The sequence below is a fragment of the Arachis hypogaea genome, chromosome 14 (genome assembly GCF_003086295.3).
Source record: "Arachis hypogaea cultivar Tifrunner chromosome 14, arahy.Tifrunner.gnm2.J5K5, whole genome shotgun sequence".
Classification (NCBI taxonomy): Eukaryota; Viridiplantae; Streptophyta; class Magnoliopsida; order Fabales; family Fabaceae; genus Arachis; species Arachis hypogaea.
Genome location: NC_092049.1, coordinates 90176557 through 90190166, shown reverse-complemented (window position 1 = coordinate 90190166; position 13610 = coordinate 90176557).

Here is a 13610-nt window from a genome sequence, read left to right as displayed (position 1 = left end):
TTAGAATTACTTTTGGTGGCTATATAAATTGCCAAGAAAATAGCCGCTAAAAGTTATATACTTTTTGCGGCCATTAAAATGGTCTTTACCGGCAAATGTTATAATTGCCGCTAAAACCTTTTAGCGGCAAAGCATAAGACGGCTAATGTCTAATTGCCGGTAAATGTATTAGTGACTATTTTTATTGCTACTAAAAGCAAAATAAATGGCCGCTAAAAATAATTTTTCTTGTAGTGTTATTAGGTATTTATTGTCTTTAATGTACACTTTTAATACTATGATTTGGCATTTATGCAAGTTAATGACTTATCCGTCTTGATGACATATACTTATTTACCTTTAGTGAGATCGTAACATAGTATTCTCATTTAGTCGCGTTCTTGATATGCTATCTTTGTCTAGAACAGTGCCTCAACTCAAGTTTTTTTTTTACTTAATGACTTTGTTAAGAATACCCGAGTTTAATGGATTAAATTTAAACAATTTGTTTTTTATTTATCTTAAACGCTAAAAATCTTTGAGAAAACCTTTCAATTTTCGAATAGTTACGACCCTTGATTCTTGAACTTTCAAGTAACTTCTCTATGTGTAAAGTAATTTCTCTCTCCATTAATCAATGTCACATTATTTTTCAATTTAATACACTTTACTTTAACTTCTACTTTCACTCTAAAACTTCTCTTTTTACTTTTCAAGAAGAAACTCCGAGGTTCCATCTCTTATCTCATCAGAAACTTCTCCATTTTTTACGTGTTTATTGCAATTTCACAGGAAAAGAAGTGTCATCTTCTTTCTTTATTTTCATCAATTTAGCTAAAACTCTTCGCTTTTTCAAGTAAAAAAGATTTTTTTTTCTCTTTTTTTTAATCTTTTCAAGGAATCCTACCACATATTCAAAGAAAGTTTTTTAAAGTTGAAAAAGTAGAAGGCACTACTCCTTTTTTCATGACTTTGAAAGATGAAAAGAGATTTAACCTTTATTGGAATTATAATAATGTATCTTCACCAAAAATTTAACTTCATGGTGTTAATGCTTTCGAAAAGACGAGCATCCAAATGCTTCTAGAGCTATGGAATGAACGAACCCTTAGCCTGAGAAATATCCTAAGTGACGAGTATGTTGCTCAAAACGCTATTGATAAAGTTTAATACTTTTTAATGCACTTTATTCTTTTTAATAAATTTTATTATTTTTTGACTTTACCATGTTACAAACTCTCCTTCTTCCTTTCTCTTCAGTCATAATGAGCAACCTTCTCTATCCACCGAGATTCAATATACGTGCTAGTTCCAAAATTCGCAAATTAGATGACCTCTCTCCTACCAAATGTGCCTTAGAATAGTTAAACCCTAAGTTTATGTTGAGCATTTGGCTTTATCTTCGAGATTTACATAGACTTTGATCCTAAATTTGTTAAAGAGAATGTAATAGTTGAGCATTATGTTGTGCCTTATTTTGATAAATTTAGTTTAATTATAGTTATTAATGTTGTGGAAGTTTTAAAAAAAGGGCATCTTCGGATATTAATAAATTAAATCATGATATATATTTTGTATTTATATTTGGGAATTAAGGTACGTGAGACCATAGTTAGGATGACGATTTGGCCTTATGGTTTGACTTTGTGAGTACTATTTTATTTAGTTTCAAATGAAATTTATTTTGAAGTCCTTAAACCTAATTTATATTTACTAATCTTAAGTTCTTCATTGATAGGTTGGCACCGAATAACAATACGTGTACACAGGAGTAAATGTGTTTAAGATGATGTACAACCACCCCTAGTCGAGTTACAAGAAGATCCCTACTGAGACCAGAAAATGATGGTTTCATAAGTAAGCGGTAAAATCTCTACATATTCAAACTTTAGTTAGTTTCTATCATTATTTTTGTTTAATTATGTATTTTATTTCGATTAAATAGTGCTAAATATTTCCTTGTGCAAGAGAAATTTATATGGGAGAAGACTTACGATGCTATCATCAAGAAGATCTTCAACCATCGCATGGCTCACTAGCTAGCTTCAACAGATGCTTGAGTACGTACACGAGAGGCACAACCACCTTATTCAGTGGCTCCGCCTGAACATTAAGAAGGCCTTCTACATATATTGGAAGACTGATGACGGTTCAGGAGTCACTGAGCCACACACAGGGCCAACAGGGCATCAGGCAGGTCATAAAAGTATACTGGCAGGTTAGCAACTTTTATGAAGACAAAGGTCAAGCTGGTATGTAACTTGTTTTATTTTGTTAAGTTTGTTTTATCATTGACATATAATGTAATTATCACTTGAGTTAACGTATTGTTTCAATATATGCGGTCTAAGTCGATGGATCGTGATGTGACGATAGTGGAGACCTTCAAGTATACTCACACCTTGAAAGAGAACAATGAGAGATTTACCGACCAGCGGTCTGCAGATTATTATGTAAGAAAATGTAATAGTTTAAATCATAACAAATATTCATTTTCAATTAACTGTCATCCTAATTACTTTTGCATATAATGTGACACGCACGAATCCTACATGCAGATGATGCCTAGGCATCTTTAGTAGTTTTTAGGATTCTTTTTCATTATTTTTCTTAGATTTTAATCAAATTTCTTATGTTTTATAGTGGAATTTCAAAATTAATCAATTGTTTGAGATTGTTTTAGTATTATTGTGTTTTTAGGAGTTTTTGTTCTCAAAATAATCAAGTTTTAACAAAGAAAATACAAATACGGTCCAAGGAAGGGCTAACTGGGCCTAAAAAAAGCAAAACTGAATGCCCAGCCTTCAGACATGAATGCCCGGCGGCCTAACACACATGCCCGGCGGCTACACTACATGCCCGACATCAGCAGCTCATACGCCCAGCATCCATCAACCAAAGCCGGGCGTCCATGTATCCTTGGAAGATCAATTGAGCCAACGCCGAAGTTCCCCTACACACGCCCAATGCTCGACTCCTCAACTTCCCAGGATGCAATACTTAAGGCCCAATTTCAAATATATAAATCATTAGAAGCCTTGATCACATCCGAAGATTGAAGATTCAAGGGATTAATTATTGTTAGTTCCTTCTAGAAAGATAAAGATTTGATTGTTAGAATTTGTTTCTAGATTAGATTTGAACTATTGTTAAGATTTGATTTGAATTCAAGTAGGAAGTTATCTTATCATTCTTCAAGATAAAATTAGACTTAGTTTTAAATTTTAATTTTAGATAGAACTTAGGTTATAAATAAGTGAACAAGGTTCACAGAAGGGGGAATCAGATCGTACACTATCTCTCTTCATTAAGATTAGTTTCTTCTTTATCATAAGTCACTAAACCTCTACTGTTGAAGGTTAGGAGCTCTGTTTGTTTTACGGAGTTATAAATAAACCATGGAAACAATGGGAATAATGGCGATAAGCGAGGGTCCAATGATGCTTGCCTCTTTCCTAAAGGTTCACCCTATGACCTTCAAGGGAACTATAAACCCCACTGAGGCGGATGATTGGATCTAGGCAATGGAATGGGCACTGCAGGCTCAGCAGGTTTCCGAGGAAAAATGGGTCGAATTCGGGACTTATCAGTTACAAGGTGAGGCCCAGTATTGGTGGCAGGGAACACGACGTATTCTGCAGCCAGATAGAGCTATGGTACCATGGGAAGTGTTCCGAACAGAGTTCTACAAAAAATATTTTCCCAGTTCAGCTAGGAACGCCAAGGAGCTTGAGTTACTGCAGCTGAAACAAGGCCAAATGACCATCGAGGAATACACTAATAGGTTTGAGGAATTGTGCCGCTTTTCCTGAATCTGTCAAGGAGCTCTTGAGGATTTCGCTGAATGAAAATGTATCAAATATGAAGGAGGCCTTTAGAGTGATATTCTAAGCTCTGTTGCACCAATGGATATCAGGGTATTTTCTGAACTCGTGAATAAGAGTAGGGTGGATAAGGAGTGTCTGAGAAAGGTGGCATTAGATAAGGGTGATCACCGAGCCTCTGTTAGGGGAGATCAAGGAAGAAATTTTGCGCCTAGAGGTCAAGATTTCAAGCGAGGCGGCAATATTCCACAGCAACATCAAGGTCAGAATAACTTCCGGAGGTTCAACAATAACAACAATCAGGGAAGAGGATATGGAAAGCAGGCTCAGTTTCTGCAAGACGATTTGACTTGTAGAAGGTGTAGAAGGTACCACCCGAACACTCCATTTAGAGCCAGTTGGGATGTATGTTATTACTGTGGGAGAGCCGGGCATATGTCCTGGAATTGCCTGGAAAAGAAGAGTCAAGAAGCTAGAAGAGCTCTGTAGGTGGGAAAAGTGTACACCATGGCAGCGGATAGTGCTGAGGGCACAGATGCTTCGATTAGAGGTAACGGTGAATTAGTAATTGAAATTTTGACTGCCTTGCATGATAATGACCTGTAGTACTCATCATAATGCATTACCAAATTGTGAAAATTGTGATTCCCAAGGGAATGATCGAATGATGACTTTCAATTGGTGAGACAAAACGGCGCTTGGTTTGCTTAGATGGAGTGACTAGGTTCTTAGAGAATAATAACTAGAGTTATGTTGTAGAAGAGGATTGAAAAAGTAAGCATACAACTTGAGTCATAGATTAGGGATCGGGAGTGCTAGGAGTGGTGCGACGACACTATTAGAATTAGAACTTAGGAGCTTGAGGGAGTGTGAAATAGAAGACGGAATTCGTTCAATCAAGTGTTCTTGGTATGAAGCACACGTTATGTCGAGGGAAAAGAAGATAACAACAGGATGAATGATATGTGAGGGAGCGCATTAATAGATCTCAGTGAGTCAACCTAGTTTTTCCTTTGGTAACTTACACTGGGAGTCCATCTTAAATTCCTTCTTGAGTAATGAACTAATTAACTTTCCAATCCTATTTTTCCTACTTGCGTGAGTCTCGTTTCTCCCAAAAGGAGCTTGAGCCTGTCCTAGAGTAATCGTGTAAATCCTTGAATCTTAGGACTTACTATAAGTGAGATTGCTCTTTTTAGTGAACTTGCATTCTGTTGACAATCCGCTAAGAATTATTTAACTTGATGCACTTCATCCCCTCTCCATTAAGCTTGGACTTCAATCCTCTCTTTGGAGTACACCTTAGTTCACTTCTTTTGCATTTTTGCTAATCTCTAATACTTGCTTCAATCACCACATAAGACATCCTTTTATCTTCCAGCGAGTACTGTTTGTGTAAATCAATCACCTTTGGGCTTTATATCTGTTCGGACTTAGTTAAGCATCACACACAATTCTTAGGCATAACCATCAGGATACCGTGATGACGCCTCAGTACGAAAACTATGAGCTGTAATCGAAGGGTTGATACCATTGAGTAATCATGAATCATATGACAAGTCTACTTACTTTCTACCTATCGGAGAGGACTATCCATCGAGGGAGTTGATGTAAGACCCCAAATTTTTAAAATTCAAATAATTGTCTATTTATAAATTATTATATTATATTGAGATATAGTTTTTAAAAAAATTATTTTTAACAAAAATAATTAAATAGAATTTTATGATTATTGAAATTTAATTTAATTATTATTTATTTTATTAAATTTAAATTATTTATCAAAAATAATTTGATAAAACAAAAATAAAATTGATTATTATTATTATTATTATTATTATTATTATTATTATTATTTAACCTTATGTATTACTATCTTAACTTATCCTATGTTCTTTGAATAACACTATTACCTAATAATATTTAACCCATCATTCTTCATGACCGAAAGACTAGGAAAACTAAATGAGATCAAGCCAAACGTGGCTTGTGTACCAATACATATATATATATAAAGGTGACACCTAATCACCCTTTCTTTGTCCAAATCATCATCAAATCCATTAAGCATGTTCATTATGCAATAACCGAACTTGCATGTATCCAAACAAGAAGAGAGAGTGGCCGAAGTTCATGTGAAAACCGTGAGTTCCTTTTAATTTTCATTTTCGATTCTTTTTTTATTCATAATTCTAATAAAAAATCTAATCCGATTAAAGTGTTCGTATCTTCCTCTTTTACGTGTTGATGTCATTTTTGTTCGGTGAAAATTAACGGTGACATAGCTCTTCTTCTCCTTAGATTCGGTCAACTGGATTTCTAGGAGGCACAGATGATTTCTGACGCTTTCCTCTTCAGCAGCTCGGTCAGAAAGTTTTTCCAGAACTTTCGTTGATTTTAATTTCATACGGAGGTAGGGGGTTTTGTTTTTAAAAATTACAAGTTTTTAATTTAAGAATGCCAAAAAGCTTATTGAGTAATTGCAAATAATTTACACGTGTTTTGTGTGTCTAATTGATGAGAATTGGTTGTAATTGTGAGTGTTGGTCAATTTAGTGTTGCTTGTTAAATTAAAATGTGATTTGAGTTTATGAATTGAATTTGAATTGAGACTGTGTTTGATGCTGGAATTTATGGTTATGAAAGTGGATGGTAACTGATTTTGGTTTAGTATGATGATGAATAGGTGTTGATGAAGGGCTGGTAAAAATACGTAAAAATGTGATTTTGGGTAGTATTAAATGTTAAACGAGTATGGTCGGAGGGATTTGTAAAGTTTGAATGAAGAAATAACTTTCCTTTAATTTCAAAAGCAAAAGATTTGAAACGGGCTAATTTTATTGAAATAGAAAGAGGTTTAGCTTTAAAGAAAATGATTTGATATTTTGAACGGTGTGAATATTGAAAATGATTTGTTACTTGAAAATGTTTTGAGAAGGGTTTGAAAGGTGGTTAGGTTGGGACCCTGGAAGGGTGGCATAGTCCGAATTTTAAAGGAAATGCTGCCAACATTTTTATAAAACTCTAAAACTTTATTTAAAGTGTTATTTAAAAGCAAATCTGATTTAAGAATATTATTTGATTCCTACTTATTACGAAAAGAGTTTTGTTTTCAATTCGGTTTATTAAGAAAAGTATAATGTTTTAGATTCAATCTTTTAAGAAGGGATTTTGCTTTAAGTTATGTTTTGAGTTCGGTATGATCAAAAAGAAAAAAAGGAGAAGGAAAAGTAAAAGAAAGAGATAATGAAAGGAATCTCTGCCACAGGAGAGCAGAGAACAAAGACTAAAGGAATATATTGATTAAAAGAATGTCTGCCACAGGAGATCAGATGTGACATTGTTTGGGCTTTAGTGCCAAATGTAAAGTGAGGACGCCCACACACTGAGAACTGTTTTCCAGATGTACGCTTATTGATTTGGAAAGTCACACTGTATGCGGCCTAGCCGTACGACTTATAAGCACACTGTATGCATCTGGAAAACCATATCTGGGACTTGTGCCCAGGTAATGTCGGAAGCGGGTAGGCAACTGACACATGAGCTCATGGCCTGCGTTAGGGATAGTCATGCATTATGTTGTTTGCACATTTGCATTTGATTGCGCTTGCTTGTCTTATTTCTTTATGATTGTGCTGTTTGCCTTGTTGTAACTTGTTTGTACATTGAATTGAATCTCTTGCTTGTACTATTTATTTGAGAATGTATTAAAGTGATTACGAATTGACTTTTGACTGAAGATTAACTATGCGACTGAGAGACGGGTAATGTGACTAGTTTTATATTTACAATTTGTTGTGAGTTTAGAGATTTTAAAAAGAGGTAATTAGTTAGCTAAAGTAGAACCAAGAGTATTTTCAAAGGGTTTGATAAAAATATAGGTTTATTGAGTAAAGTTAATTATTTGCACTTTATTTTATTACTTTTACGGCATTCCCATTCCCTACTGAGAATGTGTGGTTTGTTCTCACCTCAAAATCTTCCACCCTTTCAGTGACACAGGTTCGGAGATTCAGTAAGAAGCTGCAGACGATTAGTAGATTTACTTGTGATTCTTATTGTTTTTATAGAGTTCCCTCGTCCTTGTTACTTCAGGGTTTTTATTTTATCCAAAGGGATAGGTATTGTATTTGAGTTTTACATTGAATTTAATCGTATAGCATCTATTATTATTAGTAATTATGTGATTATTATTATTATTTGAAGATCTTTTGTTATGTGATTTTAATTACTAAAATCTTTTTCTGAAATTTTCTTAAAAACTGAAACGCGATATCGACGTAAAGGCTCAATAGTAAATTTATAATAAAGGAAATCAGGTCCGTAACGCCTTACTTTTGGTACGATCATGACGTGCTAAAAGTTAGGGTGTTACAGTTGACGGGAACATATCTTAGGAAATAGTAAGTTTATAATGTACGTTAATCACTTCAGTATCAAATTAACCCCGGAGGGATAGGGAGCCGAAACAATAGAAAGACTAGACGAAATTCGGAGTGAGGTTCTAATGGTATAGAGACAAATAAAGAGGGTGGTACGGATAAGATAATAGAATACCTAAATCATTCGAAGAAGGAGGTTACGCGTATTCAACAATTACTTAAACAGATTGGGATCAGTGAGCAATTAAGATTAAGGGATTACAACCGAGAGGTATTGGGCCAATTGTAGTAATAAAATAGATTAGAGACAGGGATGGAAGAACACACCTAAGAACTTGAACCCGAGAGGAGAAACGACTGCAGCACCTATCTCAGATAACTGAACTTGAATTTTGAGGGCAAAATTTCTAATTAGGTGCGTAGGATGTAAAACTCGAGAAATTAATAAGTAATTAGCTCATAAATTAATAATTAATTAGAGAAATTAAAAATATGAATTTTATAGTTTAATGAGATAGAACTAATTAAAATAAGAATTTTGACACTAAGTTTAAAGAATTTGGCGCCGAACGTGCCGAACTGGGCGAACCGAGCCCGTATTGGGCCCAAGGCCCAACCTAATTCCTTAACAAAAATGAGTTTTAGCTCATCCTCTTCTTTCTTCATTGAAGAACACTGGAAACACAGGAAGGGAGGGAGGAGAATTTACAAACCCTAACCCTCAAATCAAATCAAGATAACTTTTGATCCGGAGCTCCGATTGCTGCACTGTTTGCAGCCACGCGACTGTAGCGTCGAGTTCTACAAAGTCCAGTACGTTGTGAGGTAAGAAAGTCACGCTTTTTTCTCAATTTTTCTCTTCTCAATTTCGAAATTTAGTAGCTTAGAGGTTGAGGTTTTGGTGAATTTGATGTTCTAGGGTCAATCTAACTTGGAGAATTAGCGGGCTTTTGTTTGATTAAGGTACATACAAGGTAAGGATCCTCAAACCCTAGTGAATTCCTTGGTTATTTGTGAATGAGAATTAAGTTGGTGCATGTGAATGTGGTAATATGTGTTAGGTAGTATATATGTGAGATTGGAACTCAATTGAAGAGATTTGATGCTTGTTTAAGCCTTGGGTGCTGAGGTTTCGGTGTTGGAGGCTTGTGACCTCGCCAATTTAGGTATTTTTAGCTTAGGAGAGAAATCGGCCAAGGGATGGTTTTGGTTTCTCGTATTTAATATATAATGTCTTGTGAAAACTTAGGCTAGACGACTTAGGATAAGTTGATTTATAAGTGTTGGAATTTAATTGGTAATTTAGTTGACAATGTATGTTTGATTTGATGAGGAATGATAAATTGGTTGGTTTTATGGCATGAATATAGTTGATGTGGTTAAATAGTTTGTTGAATGATGATTTTGATGGTGATGAATGAGAAAAATGAATAAGAATACATGAATCTTGATAAAGTGAGAATTGTGTGTGTATAATTGAGATTTTTGGAATAAGTATGATTAATTTGAGGTATGAATGGTTGTGATAGGATATGGACTATGTTGGATGTGGTTGGTATCATTTGAGTGGTAAAGATTTGAGTTTGGTAAAAGAAATTGGTAAAGATAGAGATTTGAGGATTTTGTGAAAAATCTGATTTTGGCCGAACTTTGGTGATCTATAACTTGGCTTCCGGATCCTTAAATTGTTTTAAACATGTTTTATATGAAAATTGGGTCTGTGAAGTTTAAGCCGTTCGAAGAACGGATGGAAAATGTTTTAAAACAAAAAAGTTATGCGCGTCGGAAGTTTGGAGTGCAAAGCTGAAAATTCGGCAGCATTCAGCATTTTTGCTGTTCTGCATAACTTGCGTACACGACCACTGCACTCGACGTGACCAACCTATTCGGGTTGGGTATCTCGCATACGCGAGCAGGGTGCTTGCGTATATGAGCATATAAAATTGTACACCCACGCGTACGCGTGACCTTTCAGAAATGCACTCCCACCCCGGTTTTCAGCAAAGTGGATTTTTATGTTTTAAAGCTTAATTTTGAACCTCTAAACCTCTATTTTTACTCTTTTAGACCCTACATCTTAGTTGTAAGTATGGTGAAGAGGTTAAGCTATGGAGAAGTAGTCAACTTGGGTTTGAAAAAAGATTTAAGAAATATAACTTGTGGTTAGAAGAGCGCACTTGAGTAAATAAGATGATGAAAGTAATGTATGAGGCCGTTAAGAGAATTAGGCAATATTGGGAGTAATGAAATATGATTGATTATTAAATGATTACGATTTATTGATGAGGTGCAATAACGTTGCGAGTATGCCGGAGATGTATATATGAGTTAATGAATGAATAAATGATGTAACCTAATTATGATTGAATATGATTGAGACATTCGCTGACCTCCTGTACGTAAGATGTGACCGGGCACTGTAACTCCCCGAGTTCCCCGATGGGTATATATAATTGTGAGCTTGGGGTGTTGTCTCTCCCATGTTAGCTTGGGATTCATCCCATGGGATATTATTGAGCTTGGGGTATTGTCTCCCCTATGTCAGCTTGGGTTCCGTCCCATGGTTGGTGTGTACAGAGGGACTGTCCATAGTTAGTTACCAGGACATGTCGGGTTGGCTATGTAACCGACAGTTGATATCAACAGCCATAGGACAGACATACATCATGTGCATATTATTTGAATTGCTTGCTTGTGCATTAATTGGGACTACCTAAATGATTTTAATATGCTAATTGTTATACTTGCTATCTGTATTACTTGTATTCTATATGTGTTTACCATTGTCTGTTTGTTTGTCTCTGTAAATTCACCGGAATTGGAGGAACAGAGGAAAGGCAGAGAAGTTAGAGATTTAGGTAGGCTTAAAACTTGGTTAAGTTAGGAATCCCTAGAAAATCACCTTGACTTATGGTTTCTACTTTAGTTCTTTATGTTTTATAATCTGAGTGCCGGTGTTCTAGGATTTCCTCTGACATTTTCAGGACCTTATATCTTATGTGCGTGTGATGAGCGGATAATTTATACGCTTTTTGGTATTGTTTTTAGATAATTTTTAGTATGATTTAGTTAGTTTTTAGTATATTTTTATTAGTTTTTAAATAAAATTCACATTTCTAGACTTTACTATGAGTTTGTGTGTTTTTCTGTGATTTCAGGTATTTTCTGGCTGAAATTGAGGGACTTGAGCAAAAAATCAGATTCAGAGGTTGAAGAAGGACTGCAGATGCTGTTGGATTCTGACCTCCCTGCACTCAAAGTGGATTTTCTGGAGCTACAGAAGTCCAAATGGCACGCTCTCAATTGCGTTGGAAATTAGACATCCAGGGCTTTCCAACAATATATAATAGTCCATACTTTGCTCAAGTTTAGATGACGCAAACTGGCGTTCAACGCCAGCTTTCTGCTCTATTCTGGAATTAAACGCCAGAAACAGGTTGGAAAGCAGAGTTAAACGCCAGAAACAGGTTACAAACTCGCGTTTAACTCCAAAGAAGACATCTACACATGAAAGCTTCAATGCTCAGCTCAAGCACACACCAAGTGGGCCCGGAAGTGAATTTCTGCATCATTTACTTAATTTTGTAACCCTAATAACTAGTTTAGTATAAGTAGAACATTTTACTATTGTACTAGGGGTCTTTTTCCCTATTTGCGAATTCATATGCCATTTGGAGAGGCTGGCCATTCGGCCATGCCTGGACCTTGTTCTTATATATTTTCAACGGTAGAGTTTCTACACACCATAGATTAAGGTGTGGAGCTCTGCTGTTCCTTATGAATTAATGCAAAGTACTATTGTTTTTCTATTCAATTCAAGCCTATTTCTTCTCTAAGATATTTATTCGCACACAAGAACATAATGAATGTGATGATTATGTGACGCTAGGCTCATCACCATTCTCACTTATGAACGCGTGCCTGACAACCACTTCCGTTCTACATGCAAACAAGCTTGAATGTGTATCTCTTAGCCTCTTGATCTACGATCAGAGTCTTCGTGGTATAGGCTAGAATTATTGGCGGCCATTCTTGAGATCCGAAAAGTCTAAACCTTGTCTGTGGTATTCCGAGTAGGATCTGGGAAGGGATGGCTGTGATGAGCTTCAAACTCGCGAGTGCTGGGTGTAGTGACAGACACAAAAGGATTACAGAATCCTATTCCAGTATGATCGAGAACCGACAGATGATTAGCCATGCAGTGACAGCGCATTTTGGACCATTTTCACTGAGAGGACGGGAAGTAGCCATTGACAACAGTGATGCCCTACATAAAGCTTGCCATGGAAAGGAGTAGGAATGATTGGATGAAGACATCAGGAAAGCAGAGGTTCAGGAGGAACAAAAGCATCTCTATACGCTTATCTGAAATTCTCACCAATGAATTACATAAGTATTTCTATCCTATTTTATTTTTTAATTATATTTTAATTATCAATTCACCATAACCATTTGAATCCGCCTGACTGATATTTACAAGGTGACCATAGCTTACTTCAAGCCGACAATCTCCGTGGGATCGACCCTTACTCACGTAAGTTTTATTACTTGGACGACCCAGTGCACTTGTTGGTTAGTTGTGCGAAGTTGTGACAAAGAACTAAGATTATAAACGTGCGTATTAATTTTTTGATGCTGTTACCAAGGAATGAACGATCACGATTTTGCATACCAAGTTTTTGGCGCCGTTGCCGGGGATTGTTCGAGTTTGGACAACTGACGGTTCATCTTGTTGCTCAGATTAGGTAATTTTATTTTAATTTTAAGCTTTTTATGTCTTATTTTCGAAAAATACAAAATATTTTTCTTCTTTTTCATTTTTCCCCAAAATAATTTTCGAAAAATCTAAAAAAAATTAATAAAATATAAAAACAAAAAATATTGTGTTTCTTGTTTGAGTCTTGTGTCAAATTTTAAGTTTGGTGTCAATTGCATCTTTTCAATTTTTCTTAAAATTTTCGAAAACTCATGCATTTGTTCTTCATGATCTTCAAGTTGTTCTTGATGAATTTCTTTGTTTGATCTTTAAATTTTTCTTGTTTGGTGTCTTTTCTTATTTTTCATATGCATTTTCAATTTGTTAGTGTCTAATGTTTGAAAATTTCTATGTTTGGTGTCTTGCATGTTTTTCTTTTCTTAAAAATTTTCAAAAATAAGTTCTTGGTGTTCATCTTGACATTCAAAGTGTTCTTGCATGCATCATGTATTTTGATTCATAATTTTCATGTTTTGAGTCTTTTGGTTTTTTTCTTTTTCATCATTAAAAATTCAAAAATTAAAAAAATATCTTTCCCTTTTTCTTCTCATAAAATTCGAAAATTTGAGTTGACTTTTTCAGAAATTTTTAAAATCTAGTTGTTTCTTATGAGTCAAATCAAATTTTCAATTTAAAAATTCTATCTTTTTCAAATCTCTTTCAAAAATC